The sequence below is a fragment of the Corythoichthys intestinalis genome, chromosome 13, assembly GCF_030265065.1.
Source record: "Corythoichthys intestinalis isolate RoL2023-P3 chromosome 13, ASM3026506v1, whole genome shotgun sequence".
Lineage (NCBI taxonomy): Eukaryota > Metazoa > Chordata > Actinopteri > Syngnathiformes > Syngnathidae > Corythoichthys > Corythoichthys intestinalis.
Window position 1 is genome coordinate 16,423,910 of NC_080407.1, and position 12,090 is coordinate 16,435,999.

At 38.0% G+C, this 12,090-nt stretch overlaps 1 long non-coding RNA gene across 1 annotated transcript in view; it reads left to right on the forward strand.

Annotated features, from left to right (window-relative positions):
- Positions 1 to 2,628: 2,628 nt before the first annotated feature.
- LOC130928410 (uncharacterized) overlaps positions 2,629 to 12,090 on the forward strand; it is a 195,800-nt gene continuing 186,338 nt past the window's right edge. The window contains exons 1-3 of the long non-coding RNA XR_009066683.1: positions 2,629 to 2,702; positions 6,568 to 6,811; positions 8,708 to 8,841. This is a non-coding gene — a long non-coding RNA (uncharacterized LOC130928410). The remainder of the gene's footprint in view (positions 2,703 to 6,567; positions 6,812 to 8,707; positions 8,842 to 12,090) is intronic.

Genomic DNA, 12,090 nt, shown 5'->3' on the forward strand with positions numbered 1-12,090 from the left:
AACCTCAACCATGAGAGACAGAATGTGGAAAAAAACTCAGAAAATGACAAAGTTTGATTTTTAAAGAATTTATTTGCAAATCATGGTGGAAAATAAGTATTTGGTCACCTACAAACAAGCAAGATTTCTGTCTGTCAAAGAGGTCTAACTTCTAACGAGGTCTAACGAGGCTCCACTCGTTATCTGTATTAACCCTAAACCCTTACCTGTATTTATGGCCCCTGTTTGAACTCATTATTGGTATAAAAGACACCTGTCCACAATCTCAGTCAGTCACACTCTAAACTCCACTATGGCCAAGACCAAAGAGCTGTCAAAGGACACCGGAAACAAAGTTGTAGACCTGCACCAGGCTGGGAAGACTGAATCTGCTATAGGCAAAACGCTTGGTGTAAAGAAATCAACTGTGGAAGCAATTATTAGAAAATGGAAGACATACAAGACCACTGATAATCTCCCTCAATCTGGGGCTCTATGCAAGATCTCACCCCGTGGCGTCAAAATGATAACAAGAACAGTGAGCAAAAATTCCAGAACCACAAAGAGCTGGGACCACAGGAACAAAAGCTGCTATCAGTAGCACAACGCGCTGCCAGGGACCCAAATTTTGCACTGCCAGACGTGTCCCCCTGTTGAAACCAGTACACGTCCAAGCTCGTCTGCGGTTCGCTAAAGAGCATTTTGATGATCCAGAAGAGGACTGGGAGAATGTGTTATGGTCAGATTAAACCAAAATAGAACTTTTTGGTAGAAACACAGGTTCTCGTGTTTGTAGGAGAAAACTGAATTGCGTCCAAAGAACACCATACCCACTGTGAAGCATGGGGGTGGAAACATCATGAATGTTTGCTGCTTTTCTGCAAAGGGACCAGGACGACTGATGTGTGTATAGGAAAGAATGAATTGGGCCATGTATGGAGAGATTTAGAGTGAAAATCTCCTTCCATCAGCAAGGGCATTGAAGATGAAACGTGGCTGGGTCTCTTCAGCATGACATTGATCCCAAACACACAGCCAGGGCAACAAAGGAGTGGCTTCATAAGAAGCATTTCAAGGTCCTGGAGTGGCCTAGCCAGTCTCCAGATCGCAACCCCATAGAAAATCTGTGGAGGGAGTTGAAAGTCCGTGTTGCCCAACGACAGCCCTAAAACATCACTGCTCTAGAGGAGACCTGCATGGAGGAATGGGCCAAAATACCAGCGACAGTGTGTGAAAAGCTTGTGAAGAGTTACAGAAAACGCTTGGCCTCCGTTATTGCCAACAACGGGTACATAACAAAGTATTGAGATGAACTTTTGGTATTGACCAACTACTTATTTTCCACCATGATTTGCAAATAAATTCTTTAAAAATCAAACAATGTGATTTTCTGTTTTTTTTTTCTCCCCACATTCTGTCTCTCATGGTTGAGGTTTACCCATGTTGACAATTACAGGCCTCTGTAAGATTTTCAAGTGGGAGAACTTGCACAATTAGTGGTTGACTAAATACTTATTTGCCCCACACGTACACAAACGTACATGCCTTTGTAGTAAGAGTACACATAAGTACACATAGTCCAAGTACATGCAAGTACAAGTGGTTGAAGTACTAGGCAAATACGTGTTTGTAGTACAAGCACACGCAAGGACGTGTAGTACAAATGCACACAAGTACATGTACTTATAATACAAATAAACGCAAGTACATGTACTTGTGGTACAAGAACATTTAAGTACACATACTTGTAGTTCTAGTAACCATAGTTAAGTACAATGAATAAAATATATATTTTTGTAATATAAGTAAACATTCTTGAAGTACAAGTGCACTTATCCTTATCTTATTTCCAACTTTCTGATTTCTTTCTTTTCTGCCACCCCTTCCACTTCAAATTGATTGGACGTCGAGCGCCGTCAATGGCAGACAATACGTTAAGCGGTGTCTGGCAGGTAATATTTTGCAACATATTGTTCATTTAGGGCTACATATATATTTTTTAAATGCCATCCTATAATAATAGTAAGCTAATATGAGTACAATAATTTTGCTTCGCACAAAAAACATAAATCTTGAAGTGCAAAAACAAGTTCAAAACGAACTACGACCACCTGGCTTCCTCTGCCAGCTAACTCGGAGCCTACAGGCAACCATAATTGAACAAATAATTAATATAATTAATCAGCCCTGAGACAAAAAAGTGAAATAAAAATTTTAAAAATCGGGCCCTGAAGATTGATGCGTATCAAGTACATCTCAAGAAGATACCTAAAAACTTTCATTCGGATCCGTCCATGAATAACGGCGGAGTGGCAATTTTTATCTCGCAATTAAATAATCTAATTAATTAAAACACAAATCAGGCTTTGAGCATAGTGGGGATGTCGTGTCTGCCCCAATAAAGAATAATAGCTAAAAACCAAACCAGAGGAATGATGAAAGAACAAGTATTTGCATAAATACAGCACATTTTTTTTGTTCACCAATGTTATTTTTAAGTATGCAGTAAATTTAACGCATGTCTGACGTTTATAAAAACAAAACAAAAACAATTGTATTTATTTCAACGCCAAAAGTCCGATGCCCTTTAAACACAACACAGAAGATGGCGGTAATGCACTTGAACGCTAGATTAGCCGTAGAAGAAGAAGCTAATCAGCGACACCTGTCAATAAACTTTTGTTTGTTTTGCTGTTTGACGTCCAACTTCGCAAGCCTTTTCGGTAAATATAGTTTAAGTCCTTTCAAGTTTCTACATTTATAGCATTTACGGGTAATGATACAGAATTATCAGCATTAAAACAATGCTATTTTTTAATGAATGAGTGAATTTTAGTGAACACGCATCTGCAGAGAAAGCCGAATGTGTTCGTCTCCCTCTTCAAATCTCTTCAGGGTGAATGGAAAACGTCTTATCTCACTCAAAGAGATCTGATTTTTTTTTTTTTTTTGTCTCCTCGCAGATTATTGTGATGATATTTTTTCTTCTCCCCGCACCTGCTAACTTCAAACACTTGTTTTAAAGCGAGGGAAGGTTAAATTTTGCTGCACCCACAAACGTGATGAGATGACAAGCTTTTTTTCAAGCGCTTGAACGCAGATGAAGACAAAAAAAAAAAAAAAAAAAATAGACAGCTAAGAAATGGTGCAGTGCGAATTTTAAGTCTTGATTTTATATAAAAGCAAAGACATAAGACAGAAAAACTGGACATTTATTGCCGTTAATGGTGGACAATGAGTTGATTGATGAAACGACATTCAAGTCGTTAGAACATTAAGGTTGTTGATGTGAGTCTGAGTGTTGTTAGTGTTCATATGCCAATATTAATGGTAACCAATACATACCTATCAACCCGAGGTCGTTGCCAATCTTACAAATTGGTGACTAATCTTACAATGTCGTATATAGCGTACAATATGAAACAAAAATAAAACACAGTTTTTAAAATAATCCTGAATTTATTGGTAATATTGTAAACGACTGTCAAACGATTAAAATTTTTAATCAAGTTAATCACAGCTTAAAAATTAATTTTTCAATAATTCAAACCATCCAAAAAATATGCCATATTTTTCTGTAAATTATTGTTGGAATGGAAATATAAGACACGGGACTGATATATACATTCAACATACTGTACATAAGTACTGTATTTGTTTATTATAAATATAAATCAACAAGATGGCATTAACATTATTAACATTCTGTTAAAGCGATCCATGGATAGAGAGACTTGTAGTTCTTAAAAGATAAATTTAAGTACAAGTTATAGTAATTTTATATATTTTTTGAGAGATAGGAATATTATTTTTCTTGTGCTTTCACTAAATCATACTGTAGCGACTTAACTGTTCCGCCCAAATGCATGATGGGAAGTTGGGCAACCATGATTGTCAGTGGTGGCTGCAAATGGTATACAGTATGTGCTGCGTTGTGTTTAAAAGTTTTAATAAAATTTGTAAAATTTTCAATCAAAAAATAAACTAGTCGCTCGCCATTGTTGATGTCAATAATTACAGAATGGTCATGGTGCTGAAACCCATAAAATCAGTCGCACCCAAGCGCCAGCAGAGGCGAAAAAAAAAACACACCAAAAAACACAAGTAAAAAGTGGACATGACACTGGGCTGTCATTTTAATCTGTTTGAGCGGGGCATGTGCGTTAAATGCTTCAAATATCTTAATGTGATTAATTAGAAAAAAATAATTACAGACCGTTAACACAATAATTTTGACAGCCCTAATTGTAACATATAACCTGGTACAATCAAAGAACAATAAATATCTTCAGCTACATCATGATTACTAAAATTTAACTGACTTTCATTGTAATTGTATGGAGCACTTTTGGCAATTTCTATCATGTCTTTTGATGGCTGCACTTCAGCTCGCAATTCAGTTTGACTTGAAGGTAGTTCGTTAGTGTGTCCAATTATAAATTAAAAAGGTCATTTGATAAAATGAACTTACCGATGCAATCTTCAGGGAACATTTCTTTTGCTAATCCTGAGAAGTGATCAGCAATAGTTGCGGGCAAATTGTGTTCATTACCTGAGTATTTTTTTCACCCAAAATTTTTTTACTTGTACTTGAGTTTTTTGGATAACTACTTGAGTCATATTATTTTGAAGTAACGCTACTCTTACTTGAGTAACTTTTTTAACTACCCACCTCTGCTTACAAGTGACATTATTAATTTGTTACCATCAAACTATAAACACACTATGAGAAAATAAAATATTTGACTGTATAAAAAAAAAAAAAATGCATATTGTACAGTGGTATGAAAAAGTATCTGAATCTTTGGAAGTTCTCACATTTCTGCATAAAATCACCGTCAAATGTGATCTGATCTTTGTCAAAATCACACAGATGAAAAAACAGCGTCGGCTTTAACTAAAACCACGCAAACATTTATAGGTTTCCATATTTTAATGAAGATGGCATGCAAACAATAACAGAAGGGGGAAAAATAAGTGAACCATCACATTTAATATTTTGTGCACCCCCCCCCCCCCCCCCCCTTTGGCAGGATTAACTTCAACCAGACCTTTCCTGTAGCTGATCAGTGTGGCACATCGGTCAGGACTAATCTTGGCCCATTCTTCTCTACAAAACTGCTGTAGTTCAGTCAAATTCCTGGGATGTCTGGCATGAATCGCTGTCCTAAGGTCATGCCACAGCATCTCAATGGGGTTCAAGTCTGGACTTTGACTTGGCCACTCCAGAACGTGTATTTTGTTCTTCTGAAACCATTCTAAAGTTGATTAACTTCTGTGTTTTGGATCACTTTAATGTTGCAGCATCCATCCTCTTTTTAGCTTCAACTGTCTGACAGATGGCCTCAGGTTTTCCAACAAAAAATCCTGATAAACATTTGAATTCATTTTTCAAATAATGATTGCAAGTTGTCCAAGCCTCGAGGCAGCTAAGCAGCCCCAAAACATGATGCTCCCTCCACCATGTTTCACGGTGGTGACGGTGTGTTGATGTTGGTTGATGTTTTTCCACCACACATGATGTTGTGTGTTACTCCCAAACAATTCAACTTTGGTTTCATCAGTCCACAAAACATTTTGCCAAAACTTCTGTGGAGTTCCCAAGTGCCCTTTTTTGAACATTAAACGAGCAACATGTTTTTGTTGTTGTTTTTTTTAGACAGCAGTGGCTTCCCCTGTGGAGTCCTCCCATGAACACCATTCTTGGCCATAGTTTCACATATAGTTGTTGTGTACACATAGATATTGGACTGTGCCAGCGATTTCTGTAAGTCTTTAGCAGACACTCTCGGGTTCTTTATTACCTCTCTGAGTATTTTGCGCTGAACTCTTTGCGTCATCTTTGGTGGACAGCCACTCCTTGGGAGAGAAGCAACAGTGCCAAACTCTCCATTTGGAGACAACTTCTCTGACTGTCGATTGATGAACATCCAGATTTTTAGAGATGGTTTTGTATCCTTTCGCAGCTTAATACAAATTAACAATCCTTGATCGTAGGTCTTCAGACACCTCTTTTGACCGAGCCATGATGCACATCAGACAATGCTTCTCAACAAGATAATTCTTACCATGTGTGTGTTTTATAGTGGGCAGAGCAGCTTTAAACAACTCATCAGTGATTGGGCACACACCTTACTTAAAATGTTTGGTAAAAATTGGTTTCAATTGCACTTTAAGTCTCCTTAGGCAGAGAGTTCACTTATTTTTCCCCTTCTGTCATCGTTTGCATGCTATCCTCATTAAAATATGAAAACCTACAAATGTTGGGGTGGTTTTAGTTAAAGCAGACACTGTATTTTCATCTGTGTGATTTTGACAAATTACATTTAGTGGGGATTTTTATGCTGAAATGTGAGAAATTCCAAAAGGTAGATACTTTTTCATACAACTGTATAAACTATTAATGAACCTGAAATAAAGCACAGAGGATGTCTTCCTTTAAAGTAAAAACACCATTAGCTATTTTTAGTTTACTGAAGCTTGAATAATTCCCATTGATTTTGGCTGCCATTGACAAGGATAGATGTCTAATCTGTATTTAAACTGGCAAGGCTGGCAATGAATGACATTTTCTTTCTCCTTTTGCAGGGAATCCCAGAGTTCCCTCAACTAATCTTCATCCATCCCTGCGTTAGTCTCCCACCTCGCCCTTTCCAGGTCATCCGGGGCCTCCTCCCAGTGTGAAGCCGCCTCATCTGACCCCTCTCGGTGCGTAGGATCAGCGGCCTCACCGCTAAACCTCTCCAGGATGACTGAGCATCTTCCCTCTCGCCGAGACTCAGTCCTCACATCCTGCTGAGGAAGCTTTGGCCGCTTGTATGCCTGATCATAGGTGAGAGGGTGAACATGGACAGAATGTGAAATGAAAAGCTTTTGTTTCAGCTCCTTCTTCACCACAACAAACTGATTCAGAGTCCGCATAACTGCAGACGCTGCACCAATATACCTGTCGATCTCCTGCTCAATTCGTCCCTTGCTCACATGAACAAGACACCTTACGACTTAAAATTCTGCGAATTTCATTGTTATTATGCTTTAACTCAGTCAGTTCCAAGTACAGTGGGGCAAATAAGTATTTAGTCAACCACCAATTGTGCAAGTTCTCCTACTTGAAAAGATTAGAGAGGCCTGTAATTGTCAACATGGGTAAAACTCAACCATGAGCGAAAGAATGTGAGGGAAAAAAACTGAAAATCACATTGTTTGATTTTTAAAGAATTCATTTCCAAATTAGAGTGGAAAATAAGTATTTGGTCACCTACAAACAAGCAAGCGTTCTGGCTGTCGAAGAGGTCCAACTTCTTCTCACGAGGTCTAACGAGGCTCCACTTGTTACCTGTATTAATGGCACCTGTTTTAACTCATCGGTATAAAAGACACCTGTCCACAATCTCAGTCAGTCACACTCCAAACTCCACTATGGCCAAGACCAAAGAGCTGTCGAAGGACACCAGAGACAAAATTGTAGATCTGCATCTGGCTGGGAAGACTTAATCTGCAATAGGTAAAACGCTAAAACGGTGTAAAGAATTCAACTGTGGGAACAATTATTAGAAAATGGAAAACATACAAGACCACTGATAATCTCCCTCGATCTGGAGCTCCATGCAAGATCTCACCCCGTGAAACCAAAATGATAACAAGAACGATGAGCGAAAATCCCAGAACCACACGGGGGGACCTAGTGAATGAACTACAGAGAGCTGGGACCAAAGTAACAAAGGCTACTATCAGTAACACAATGCACCGCCAGGGACTCAAATCCTGCACTGCCAGACGTGTCCCCCTGCTGAAGAAAGTACACGTCCAGGCCCGTCTGCGGTTCGCTAGAGAGCATTTGGATGATCCAGAAGAGGACTGGGAGAATGTGTTATGGTCAGATGAAACCCAAATAGAACTTTTTGGTAGAAACACAGGTTCTCTTGTTTGGAGGAGAAAGAATACTGAATTGCATCTGAAGAACACCATACCCACTGTGAAGCATGGGGGTGGAAACATCATGCTTTGGGGTTGTTTTTCTGCAAAGGGACCAGGACGACTGAACTGTGTAAAGGAAAGAATGAATGGGGCCATGTATTGAGAGATTTTGAGTGAAAATCTCCTCCCATCAGCCAGGGTATTGAAGATGAGACGTGGCTGGGTGTTTCAGCATGACAATGATCCCAAACACACAGCCAGGGCAACAAAGGAGTGGCTTTGTAAGAAGCATTTCAAGGTCCTGGAGTGGCCTAGCCAGACTCCAGATCTCAACCCCATAGAAAATCTGTGGAGGGAGTTGAAAGCCCGTGTTGCCCAACGACAGCCCCAAAACATCATTGCTCTAGAGGAGATCTGCGTGGAGGAATGGGCCAAAATACCAGCAACAGTGTGTGAAAAGCTTGTGAAGAGTTACAGAAAATGTTTGGCCTCTGTTATTGCCAGCAAAGGGTACATAACAAAGTATTGCGATTGGTGTTGACCAAATTTTCCACCATGATTTGCAAATAAATTCTTTAAAAATCAAACAATGTGATTGTTTTTTTTCCACATTCTATCTCTCATGGTTGTTTACCCATGTTCACAATTACAGGCCTCTCTAATATTTTCAAGTGGGAGAACTTGCACAATTAGTGGTTGACTAAATACTTATTTGCCCCACTGTATATATTTTTACCTAAATCAAAACCCAATAGCTTCATCCCAGGGAAGTAATTTACATCTTTTACATTTTATTTATTTATTTTTACAGAAATTGGTGCTCGAGTCCCTTGAGCATTTCCAAGCTTTTAGATGAGATGAACGAGATGAAATCGCATTAGACGGCAGCAAAGCACCGATGGAGAAATTGAAAACAACGATATTGAAATGCTGATCATGATTCAGGTAAGATTTTATTTTCCGAAAGTCTTCCCTGATTAACATTAAACTCCGGTCTGTCACTTGTAATTTTCCTAAGCCATTTTCTTATTGTTCCTTTGAACTTTAAGTTCAGTAATGTGTTATGTATAGGTCGCATTTTCTGAACTATAGGTCGTTTTTGACTAGCGTTGGGTGCTGAAACTTTGTATCGTTTCCGGCGTAATTGACAGTTTAATGAATGAAAAGGAATATTTCAGTGTGTTTTTACGACTATTTTTGCGATGTCAGCAACTGCTACCTTACTAGCGTGTTATTCTGCTTGTACAGATGACGTATGTCAGGTAAGTGATCAAAGCGATCAGGTAAGTAATGTTTACCGCAAATATCACGTATTAAAAAACTAAAGCTACAGTGTTCCAGCGGGTACTTTAAAAAGTCTGAAATTTAAAATCTGAATAATCAAGGTCTTAAATTGTCTTGAATTTAATGGAAAATTGCAGTTGGTATGAAATTTAAAATAACCAGACGATGCGTTTAATGCCAGCGAAATTTCTGTAGTCTGCTGTAAAACTTTGCATGGTGTTTTTGTGAGGAACCATCTATTGTGCATTGTTTCAGGATGTGTATGTTTGTAAATTGAACAGTTGAGACAAACAATCCACAACAAACCAAATGTTGGAAGCAAGAGGGGGTGTTGGAACACTTTTTTTCCCCCTGCTTGTGTGGTGAGAATTCCTATTTGCTGCCCCTGTTCACCCTGCCACATCACACCCCTTCCTCCTCCTCCTGTTAAATATCTTATAATAATATTCCCTAGAGATATTAAACTGATGCGTGTTTCCCTTAAATTACCCGGTAATAAATGTCTGATTGGTAACTAATGCTCTGTTGCGCCCAATACACGACCCCAAAAAATCCTCAATTCATTTCCAATGGCAATTTTTTTTTTTTTCAAAAATTGCCAATGTTCAAAATGCTACTTGAACTAGAATTTTTGTCACATCCGCATAATTCACACACGAAAACATGCACATTTTGCAGCCAAATTTGACCAAAAAAAAACATACTTTTCCAATGGTACATTCAACTCCCACAAAAAACAATTTCGTTGGTGGTCGTTATTTTTGACCAAAATCAGCAGAGGGCAACTTGGGAATGCAATAAAATCAACAGGAATCGACACAAAAATCAATAAGAAGCAGTGTTGCTTTTGGCAACCCTTTTAATTTTTGTTTTAGTAATCTTTTGGACGACAATACTTATTTATCTCAATCATATTTTGGTAATTTCAAAATATGTTTGTCTTTGTCTAGTTTTAGTCAACTAAATATCATCCAAATATCTAGGGCTGCAGCTATCGATTATTTTAGTCATCGATTAATCGATGAACTAGTTAGTTCGAATAATCAGATAAGGAACATAAAAAATTAAAATACCTGAGCTGAGCCTCAAACGACATTAAAAAATACATAAATTAGGATCTAAGTACAACAAAAGAACAATTGGCTGACTTATATAGCAAAAGTTTGCCTGCTTAAATGCGATAAAATTCTTACTTTTTTAATTTATTTATTTTTTTAACAATGCTCTGAACAAATATTTCCCAAAAAATACTCCCACCAAAAAATGGCTAAATGTACTTACTATATACTAAAGTACGAATGCTTTAAAAAAAAAAAACATTAACTCAGACAAAAACTTACCTTATGTTGGTCTTAACAGGGAGCAGCTGGATTCAGCAATGTGAAATGAGTTATGTCATATTCACTGTTGCAACTAGAGGGCAGTGTCTCCACCCAAATCAATAAAACTAAATGCAAACACTTTCAAAACAAAACATTACAATGCCACTTTAATTAAACGAATACTCGAAGCAGAAAATTTAATTTGAATCTCATTTTCTAATCAAATTACTCAAGTTAATCGATTGATCGTTGCAGCACAACAAATTTCGTCTCGTTTTAGTTTTTGGTCAAAAATGGATGGAAGAAGGGTGATATAACGCGGTACTTTGAAGCCAAAAGGGTTATTGATATGCTCCTACTAAGAATCAAAATATTGTTTTTGAAAAGGTGTCATTGTTTCAAATAAAAAAAAAAAAACAGGAACCAACAGCTTGCTACCAAAATCTTCTATTAGAATAGTGTCTATGTTAGCTCACTGGCTGCTACTGATGGCGCTAGACATCCAATTTATTTAGTTTGGATTGAACATCAAATGCCGTCAATGGTACTGAAATCATAGCCAGTTACTTCCTATTCATTTTGGGAGATTCTTGAGTCACTTCCTTTTCAGTTGCCCAAAAGTGGCCAGCCAGGGGTCCAATCCGGGTTGGTCTGCTTGGCAGGCACGTTGTTGCTCATTCGTACTGTCCATGCAAAATCACATGCTTGTATTTGGACTAGACATGTGCCGCTATGAGATTTTGACAGTATGATAACCTTAAGCAAAAATACGGCGGTTTCACGGTATCACGGTATTGCAATTATAGCTCTAAAATCTGTTTTCGAGATGTATAAGTTCAAAAAAAAATTCATTTGACAAGGATGTTTTTATTTTTCGCAGCATATTTGCAAATTGGAACATCAACACGAATATGTTAAAATAAATAAAATAACAAAAAATAAATAAGATAAAAATTGAAATAAATAGCACTTATAGACTACACCCGTGGCCACAGCTCAAGTTGCTCAACATTAGAACAAGAATCCTTGGTAATATAGAACTAGACTTAAAATCCATTTGATCATATATTGTTTATGTCAGGGGTGCCCAATCCCGGTCCTCGAGAGCCCCTGTCCAGCTTGTTATCAACTAATCAGGATCATTATCAGGCTGCTGCAGAGTTTGCTGATGAGCTGATCATTTGATTCAGGTGTGTTAAAGGAGGGAGACACGGAAAACAAGCTGGATAGGGGCTCTCGAGGACCGGGATTGGGCACCCCTGGTTTTTGTAAAACACATTCCACTAATTCATATTAATTAGTTGAATATTGATGGAGAGCGAGCGTAAGAGACAGAGCGCGTGTGTATGACTTGTATCATTATTTACACATTATACACACTCGCACACCCACCCTCTCTCAAAACAAAATGTCACCAGAGAGGGAAAGAAAACACTGGCTGTATTATGAAAATGTTATTTTGAAGAGATGTTTACATTGGCAGAAGATTTTATAAAAGTAGGCTAATGGTAGCGAGGAAACTAGTTAGCACTTATAGACTAAACCCACGGCCACAGCTCAAGTTGCTAAACATTAGAACCAAAAAAAA